This window comes from Otolemur garnettii, unplaced genomic scaffold (assembly GCF_000181295.1).
Source record: "Otolemur garnettii isolate 467f Iridium unplaced genomic scaffold, OtoGar3 scaffold00136, whole genome shotgun sequence".
NCBI lineage: Eukaryota > Metazoa > Chordata > Mammalia > Primates > Galagidae > Otolemur > Otolemur garnettii.
Genome location: NW_003852531.1, coordinates 1,710,722 through 1,720,189, shown reverse-complemented (window position 1 = coordinate 1,720,189; position 9,468 = coordinate 1,710,722).

The following is a 9,468-nucleotide window of genomic DNA, read 5'->3' as shown; positions in this document are numbered from 1 at the left end:
CTGAGAAACAGGACTGATATTTAAAACATTAAAAAAATACATTATTATTTTAAATTCTAATAGGCACTGTGGTGTCCGCATTCAAGAAGAGATGTTTGGGTTCAGCACCTGTAGCACAGTGGTTAGGGCACCAGTCACATGGACTGGAGCTAGTGGGTTTGAACCTGGCCTGGGCCTGCTAAACAACAATCACAATAATAACAAACAGACAAAAAAACAGCCGGGCGTTGTGGTGGGCACCTGTAGTCCCAGCTATGTGGGAGGCTGAGGCAAGAGACTCGCTTAAGCCCAAGAGGTGGAGGTTGCTGTGAGCTGTGATAGCATGGCACTCTACCAAGGGTGACATAGTGAGACTCTGTCTAAAAAAAAGAGATGTTTGGCAGCCACCAAAGGGAAACTGAGCTTGCTTTGACATTTCTTTGTTCCAGGGGTCCCAGTGTTGAAACCTGTCTCATTTGCGGATGTTGAGAAGGGAAAGTAAAATATTTTTCTGTCACCTTAATTCTCACAGCTGTCGGTATCCCAGTTAATGTCCCATAACTGGGAAACAGTGCTGGGCGCATGAAAACAGTCACAGGTGTAGAGGACACCGAGAGCCAGATGGCCTCTGAGTGAGATGATTTGCAGCTTGGGGTCAGACCCTCAGGCAACTCATCCGCTGGTGTTAGGTGTTAAAGCTTAATCATTCCCTGGAGTTGAGGAGAGAGAGCCCAAGCCTGAGGCAATCCTTAACCATGCAGTTTTTGTCTAATACTCCTCTCACCTGTCATGTACCGTCTCAATAAAGAGCTACTGAGGCGGTTGTTTGGGGTTACCGTGCACTTAAGGTTAGCTTGCCTCTTGCAAGCTTGTACTTCTGTCCTTGTCTCACCTGTTTCCTTTGTGTGGAGATGGGGACAGGGCATTAGGGGTCATGACATACAGGTAAGCACTTTTTTTTGAGTACTTTTTTATTTTTTCAAATTAATATGAGGGTACAATTTTTAGGTTACATTGTTCTCACTTCTGGGTTAAAGTTCTATTTGTAGAAAAGCCCCTCACCCAGGGGACATGTTATTCACCCTCACACTGTGCACATGAGGTGAGATCCCGCCTCATGCCCTCCCTCCTTCTGCCAAACGTCCTCCCCCACCTTTCCCTCTACCCCCAAACTGGAGCATATTAGTGTTTTATTGTTCATATGAGTATGTAATTGTTTATATATTGATTTCATATTGGTATAGAGTACATTGGATGTTTATGTTTCCATTCTTAGGATACTTGACTAAGACTGTATTTCAACTCCATTCAGGTAAATGTAAAAGATATAAAGTCTCCATCTTTTTAATGGCTATACATATACCACAGTTTAATATATATACTACAGTTTGTTGATCCATTTATGGGTTGATGAACACTTAGGTTGCTTTACAACTTGACAATTATGAATTGAGCGACAATAAACATTCTAGTGCAAAAGTCTTCGTGGTAAGATGATTTTTGTTCTTTTGGGTAGATACCTAGTAATGGGATTGCAGGGTGAAATGGAAGATCTGCTTTTATTTATTTATTTTCCTTTATTAAATCATAACTTATGGGCTACAATGTACTGATTTGATATACAATATGGAATGCCTATGTCAAACTGATTAAGATAACCATCACCTCGCTTACTTATTTGTTGTGATAAAATATTTATACTCTATTCTTAATAGTCTTGAAATGTTCCATTGCATTATGCACATTAGGTGGGGTCCCACCAAATACCCTCCCTCCTCCAGTCCTTCCCCCTCCCCTCCCTTCTCCTCTCCTTCCTTTTCCCTCCTTCTTTCTGGACTATAGTTATGTTTTACCATTTGTATAAATGTGTAGATGATTATACGTTGGTTTCATAGTTTTTGAGTACATTGGATACTTTCCCTCCCCCTATTCTTAGCTACTTTACTAAGAAGAATATGTTATATCTCCATCTAGGTAAACATAAAAGATGTGAAGTCACCATCTTTTTTATGGCTGGACAGTATTCCATGGTGTACATATAATTGATCATGTTAATCAATTCATGATTCAATGAGCACTTGAGCTGTTTCCATGACTTGGCAATTATGAGTTGTCCTACAATAAACATTCTGGTGCAAATGTCTTTGTTGTAAAATGATTTTTGATCATCTGAATATATACCAAGTAGAGGAATTGAAGAATCGAATTTACTTTTAGTTCTTTGAGTATTCCCTAAACTAGTATTCTCTAAACAGGCCTAATGTGGTCTAAAGTCTGGTAATGTGTTACCTACTTCTTTCCAAAAAGTCTGTATATTAACTTGCATTCCCACCAGCAGTGTAGAGTGTTCCCTTCTCTCCACATCCACACCAACATCTGTAGTTTTGGGATTTGTGATGTGGGCTAATCTTACTGGAGTTAAATGATATCTCAAAGTGGTTTTGATTTGCATTTCTCTGATGATTAATGATGAACATCTTTTCATGTGTTTTTAGGCCATGCACCTGTCTTCTTCAGAAAAGTTTCTGTTCAAGTCTCTTGCCCACATAGAAATGAGGTTATTTGTTCTTATTCATTAGTTTGAGTTCTCTGTAGATTCTAGTTATTAGACCTTTGTTGGAAGCGTAACCTGAAAATATCTTCTCCTGTTCTGAAGGCTATTTGCTTTGCTTACTGTGCACTTGGCTGCACAGAAGTGTTTTAGTTTGATCAGATGCCAATAACACATTTTTGGTGTTGCTTCAATTGCCCAGGGGGTCCTCCTCATAAAATATTCTCCCAGGCCAATTTTTAAAGCATTTTCCCTGCACTCTGTTCTAGTATCGTTATAGTTTCATGTCTTAAGTTTAAATCTTTTACCCAGTGAGAATCAATTTTTGTTAATGGTCCAGTTTCGGTCTTCTACATGTCACCAGCCAATTCACCTAGCACCATTTGTTAATAGGGAATATTTCCCCAATGAATGATAGGGCTTACCAAGATCAAATGATAATAAGTGGCTGGATTCATCTCTTGGTTCTCTATCTGGTTCCATATATCTACCTCTCTATTTTTGTGTCAATACCATACTGTTTTGATCACTATAGATTTATAGTGTGGCCTAAAGTCTGGTAATGTGTTACCTCCTGATGTGTTTTTATGATTGAGTAATGTATTGGCTATTTGAGTTTTTTTTAATGATTCCAAATAAATTGAAGAACTATTTTTTCAAGTTCTTTGAAGTATGATGATGGTGCTTTAATAGGGATTGCATTAAATATGTATATTGCTTTGGGTAGTATGAACATTTTAATAATGTTGATTCTTTCCGGCCATGAGCATGGTATGTTTTCCCATTTGTTAACATCTTCAGTTATTTCTTTTCTCTGAGTTTCATAATTCTCTTTATAGAGATCTTTGACATCTTTTGTTAGGTAAATTTACAGATATTTCTTCTTTGGCACTACTGTAAAAGGAATAGAGTCCTTGACTGTATTTTCAGCTTGACTATTGTTGGCATATATAAAAGCTACTGATTTGTTAAGTATTGACTTTATATCCTGAAATGCTGCTGTATTCCTTGATCACTTCTAAGAGTTTTGTAGTTGAGTCCCTGGGTTTTCTAGATATACAATCATATCATCTGTGAAGAGGAAGCATTTGATCTCCTCTGAGACCATTTGGATACCCTTGGTTGCCTTCTCTTGCCTGATTGTGATGGCTGAGATTTCCATTACTATGATGAATAGCAGTGGAGACAATGGGCATCCCTGTCTAATTCCAGATCTGAGTGAAAATGTTTTTAATTTCATTCCATTCAATATGATATTGGCTGTGAGTTTGCAGTAGATGACCTCTATCAGTTTAAGAAATGACCCTTCTAAGCATATTTTCTTAAGTGTTCTGATCATGGAAGATGACGGAAATTATCAAAAGCTTTTTCTGCATCAGTTGAGAGAATCATATGGTCTTTGTTTTTTATTTTATTTATGTGATGCATTATATTTATAAATTTGTGTATGTTGAACCAACCTTGTAACTCTGGTCATGGTGTATAATTTTTTTGATGTGCTGTTGAATTCTGTTTGCTGGGATCTTATTGAATATTTTTGCATCAATATTCATTAATGATATTTGTTTATAATTTTCTTTCTTTGTTGGATCCTTTCCTTGTTTGGGGATCAGAGTGATATTTGCTTCATAAAATGTGTTGGGAAGTATTCCTTCTTTTTCTGTGTTTTGGAAAAGGTTATGTAATATAGGTACTATTTCCTCTTTAAAGATTTGGTAGAATTCTAATGTGAAGCCATCTGGTCCCAGACTTTTCTTTTTGGGGAGATTTTGTATAGTTGATGCTACTTCAGTGCTTGATATAGGTTTATTCAGACTTTTTAATTCTTTCTGGCTGAATCTAGGAAGGTGGCGAGCCTTCAGGTATTGATCCATTTCCTCCAGATTTTCATATTTTTGAGAATAGAGGTTTTTGTAGTAATCAGTGACAGATTTTTTGGATTTCTGAGGTGTCTGTTGTTATTTATCCTTTATAATTTCTGATTGACAATGTTAGAGAATTTACTTGTCTGTTTCTGGTTAGGTTAGCTAAAGGTTTATCAACTTTATTGATCTTTTCAGAAAACCAACTTTTTTATTCATTGATCTTCAGAATGATTCTTTTGTTTTCAATTTCATTTAATTTAATTCTGCCCTAATTTTGTTTTTTTCTTTTCTTCTGCTTTGGTTGAGGTTGGAATGTACTTTCTTTTCCAGTTCCTTGAGATGACCCATTAAGTTGTTAATTTCCTCTCTTTCCATTTTCTTGAGGAAGGTTTGCAATGCTATGAATTTCCCTCTTAGAACTGCCTTTGCAGTATCCCACAGGTTTTGATAATTCCTATCTTGTTATTCTGTTCCAAAAATTTGGTGATTTCCTTCTTGATCTCATTTTTGACCCAGCTATCATTCAGCATAAGGTTATTTAGTTTCCATGAGTTGTTTGAGTTTGAAGATTTCTGTTGATGTTGAGTTCAACTTTTATTCTGTGGTGGTCTGAGAAAATACAAGGAATAATTTCTATTCTTTTAAATTTGCTGAGGTTAGAATTGTAATCTAAGATGTGATCAATTTTGGAGGATGTTCCATTGGTTGATGAGAAGAATATGTTTTCATAGGATGAAATGTTCTGTAGATGTCTGTTAAGTCTCTTTGTTGTAGGGTGAAGTTTAAGTCCAATATTTATTTGTTTAGTTTCTTCTTTGAGGATCTATCCTTACTGCCAAAGGGGTATTAAAATCTGCAATTTTTATAGTGCGAGAAGATATCAAATTGTTCATATCTTTTAGGGTTTCCTTTCTAAATTGAGGAGCATGCTGGTAGGGCACATAAATTTTAATTATTGAAATCTTTTTATGTTGAGCATTTCCCTTGACAAATATAAAGTGACCATCCTTATCTTTTTGGTGTAAAGCCTATACTGTCTGCAAATAAAATTGTGACCCCTGCTTTTTTCTGATTTCCATTTGTTGTGTTATAGCTTCACCCTGAGGTAAGATGAGACTCTGCCTCCTGAGGTAAGATGAGACTCTTTTATTCAACATATATCTGGTCTGGTTTTGTATATCCAGTCAGGCAACCTATGCCTCTTTAGAGGACAATTTAAGCCATTCACAGCAATTGAGAGAACCAATAAGCATGGTAGTGTTTTGGGTGTTGTATTTTTCAACAATGTCCAGTGGATATTTTTAATCCTTTCACCACTGTGGAAGTTAAGTTTTGTTTAAAAATTTCTGAGTGAGTTTACTTTGATGGTAGACCATTGAGATGATCATTATGTAGGAAGGGTGTGAAAGTAACCTGGAGAGCTGGTTTAGTTACGGCAAATTATATCAGCATGTGTATGTTAGTAAAGTGTTTGATTTCTCCATCACAAATTAAACTCAGTGTATCTGGATACAGGATTCTGGGCTGAAGGTTGTTTTGTTTTAGTAGATTAAAGGTTGATGACCATACACTTCTGGCTTGAAAGGTTTCGAGTAAGAGATTTGAAGTCATTCTAACATTTCTCCCTTTGTAGGTAATGCTTTTCTTACATCTGGCTGCTTGCAGGATTTTCTCCTTCATATTAACTTTGGCAAAATTAGTCACAATGTGTCTAGGAGATGCTTTATTAGGATTGAGGTTGCTGTCAACTTGCTGGGGTTCTGAAGCTGTCTACTATCTGAATTTTTGTATCTCTCGTAATGCTTGGGAAATTCTCCTCCATAATATCTTGTAGTAGAGCATCTTTGCCTTTAGGACCCTCCTCTTCTCCTTCAGGGATTTCTATAAGATGAATGTTTGCTCTTTTGGAGTGGTCCCACAACTCTCTCAGGGAATGATCAGTTTTTGCTCTCCATTTGTTTGCCTCTTTGATCATTGGAGAATATTTAAAAGCTTTGTCTTCAATTTCAGAGATCCTGTCTTCTGCTTGCTCAACTCTGTTACTGAGGGATTCTACTGTGTTTAAGAGATCTTCAAATAGCTTTTTCATTTCCTTGAGCTCTGCTATCTCCTTTCTCATGTCTATATCCTTGGTGATTTTGTCTTTGAATTCATTAATTTCTTGAGATAACTTTTGCACAAATCTTTGGATTGCTCTTTCCATCTTTTCCTCAATTCTGTTCATCTTATTCTCCATTTGTATTCTGAATTCCATTTCTGACATTTCAGCCATTTGTTTATGCATGGCGTCTTCTGATGTATCTCTGTTGTCATTCCTTGGTGGAGTCAATCTACTCTGATTATTCATGTTGCCAGAGTTCTTCCTCTGGTTCTATGCCATGATTAATTTCCACAGTTTGTGTATCAAAACTGGTAGGGTGAGATTGGATTAAGGGTTCTATGAATTGTAGTTAACCAGGCCTTTACCAAAGAGGTGGGGCTGGTGATTGTGACTTTTCCCAGCTTTACAAAGGTCCCTTTCAGACCTATAGCCAGAGACTCTGAAGCCCTGATGGTGTGATAGGGCTAGCTGGCTCTGTCTTGTAGTCAATCAGCTGCTAACCAACTCTACTGAGTCATGAAATTAGGCTGTAATCTCATCTGGACACCCCACCACTTCTGCAGCTATAATTACAGGAGGAGAATCAGTCCCTCCCACTTCAACACAACCATGGTTCTACCTTGGAGGGTTACTGGGTGTACAGTCCAGGTTGAGAGTTCCAATCCAGTTGTCTCAGGTAGCACAATCACTGCTCACCTGGGAGAGTTCAAACTGTGTCCAGCAACCTCATGGAAGGGATCCACCTCCATCCCAGAAACCCAAGAGGCTGGAATATAGAACCCTCTGGTCCTCAATGTGGTCAGGAAGGCCTACCCAGCCAAAGAGTTAGTCCAGGGGGGTTGAAGCCTCCTTTCCCACCTTATGCCATGGCCTTGCACCACCACTGGTAACCCTGTGGGGCTATGTCCAGACTCCCTTCAGTGAGCAAAGGTACCAGAAATATGAGCTTTCTAGAGTCAAAGGGGAGTCAGTGCCTCCTCCGCTGCACTGTGCCACCAGGGCAACCTTGTTGTGCTGAAGCAAGGTTCCCTCCAGAGCTCAATGACATCTGGGGAGTGTACCCCCAGAGTCAGTCCTGGGGTTTGATCACCATCATCTGTGGGCAGGTACTGCCACAATGCATATTTCTCTCTTACAGAGTCTGTGTCTCTGTCCCAGCCATGCTTTGCCACTGGCGCCCCCTGAGGTTGAGGCCTGGCACCCTATGGTAGTCAACAGAAATGGGAAGTGTTTCTCCAAAATCTAACCCTGTTGTTGTTCTTGTTGTCATTGTTGGTTAGCAGGTGTGGGCCAGGCTTAAACTCACCATACCTGTGCATGTGGCCGACGCCCTAATCACTGAGCTATGGGCACTAAGCCTCTTCCTGTTTTCTAGATGAAGACATCTAATGCTATTAATTTCCTTGTAAGGAAATTTGCAGTATCCCATAGAGAGAAATTCTGTCTCAGGGGAAAAAAAAAATGATAAAGAAATATAGCAGTGTCTCGGGATACAAAATCAATACCCACAAATCATTACCCTTCATATATGCCAATAATTGGCAAGCCAAAAATAAAATCAAAGGTTATTCCTTTTACAATAGTGCCAAAGAAGATGAAATACTTGGGAATATAAAAAAAGATGTGAAAGATGTCTGTAAAGAAAATCATGAAACTTTAAGGAAGGAAATAGCAGAAAATGTCAACAAATAGAAGAATGTATCATTTTCATGACTGGGGAGAATTGACATTGTTAAAATGTCCATCTTACTCAAAGCAACCTATAAATTTAATGCAATTTGCATCAAAGTACCAATGTCATACTTCAAAGAACTTGAAAAAATAGTACTTCAATTCATATGGAACCAGAAAAAGAAAGCTAAATAGCAAATATAGTTTTTAGAAATAAAAACAAATCTGGAGGCATCACATTGCCATATTTCAGGTTATATTACAAGACTATGGTAATCAAAACAGCATGGTACTGGCACAAAAATAGAGATGTAGATCTATGGAATAGGATAGAGAATCTAGAGATGAACCCAACCACATATCATCATTTAAGCTTTGATAAGCCTAACAAAAACATTCAAAAAAAAGAATCCTTATTTAATAAATAGTGCTATGAGAACTGGTATTACATATGTAGAAGACTGAAACTCAACATAAACTTCTCACCATTGACAAAAATTGATTCTTGTTGAATAAAAGATTTAAAATTAAGATACAAAACAATACAAATTGTAGAAGACGGTGTGGTGACGAGTGTCTGAGCTGAGTCACAGGTCCACAGTGCATCCCTGCAGGGTGACAAGTGTCTGAGCTGAGTCCAGGTCAACAGTGCACTTCTGCAGGGTGTCGAGTGTCTGAGCTGAGTTGCAGGCCCACAGTGCATCCCTGCAGGGTGACAAGTGTCTGAGCTGAGTCACAGGCCCACAGTGCATCACTGCAGGGTGACGAGTGTCTGAGTTGAGTCACAGGCCTACAGTGCATCTCTGCAGTGTGATGAGTGTCTGAGCTGAGTCACAGGTCCACAGTGCATCCCTGCAGGGTGACAAGTGTCTGAGCTGAGTCACAGGTCAACAGTGCACTTCTGCAGGGTGTCGAGTGTCTGAGCTGAGTTGCAGGCCCACAGTGCATCCCTGCAGTGTGATGAGTGTCTGAGCTGAATCTCAGGCCCACGGTGCATCCCTGCAGGGTGACGAGTGTCTGAGCTGAGTCGCAGGCCCACAGTGCATCCCTGCAGGGTGACGAGTGTCTGAGCTGAGTCTCAGGCCCACGGTGCATCCCTGCAGGGTGACGAGTGTCTGAGCTGAGTCTTAGGCCCATGGTGCATCCCTGCAGGGTGATGAGTATCTGAGCTGAGTCATGGGCCTACGGCATGTCCCTGCAGGGCGATGAGTGTCTGAGCTGAGTCATGGGCCCATGGCATGTCTCTGCAGGGTGTTGAGTGTCTGAGCTGAGTCATGGGCCCATGGCGTGTCCCTGCAGGG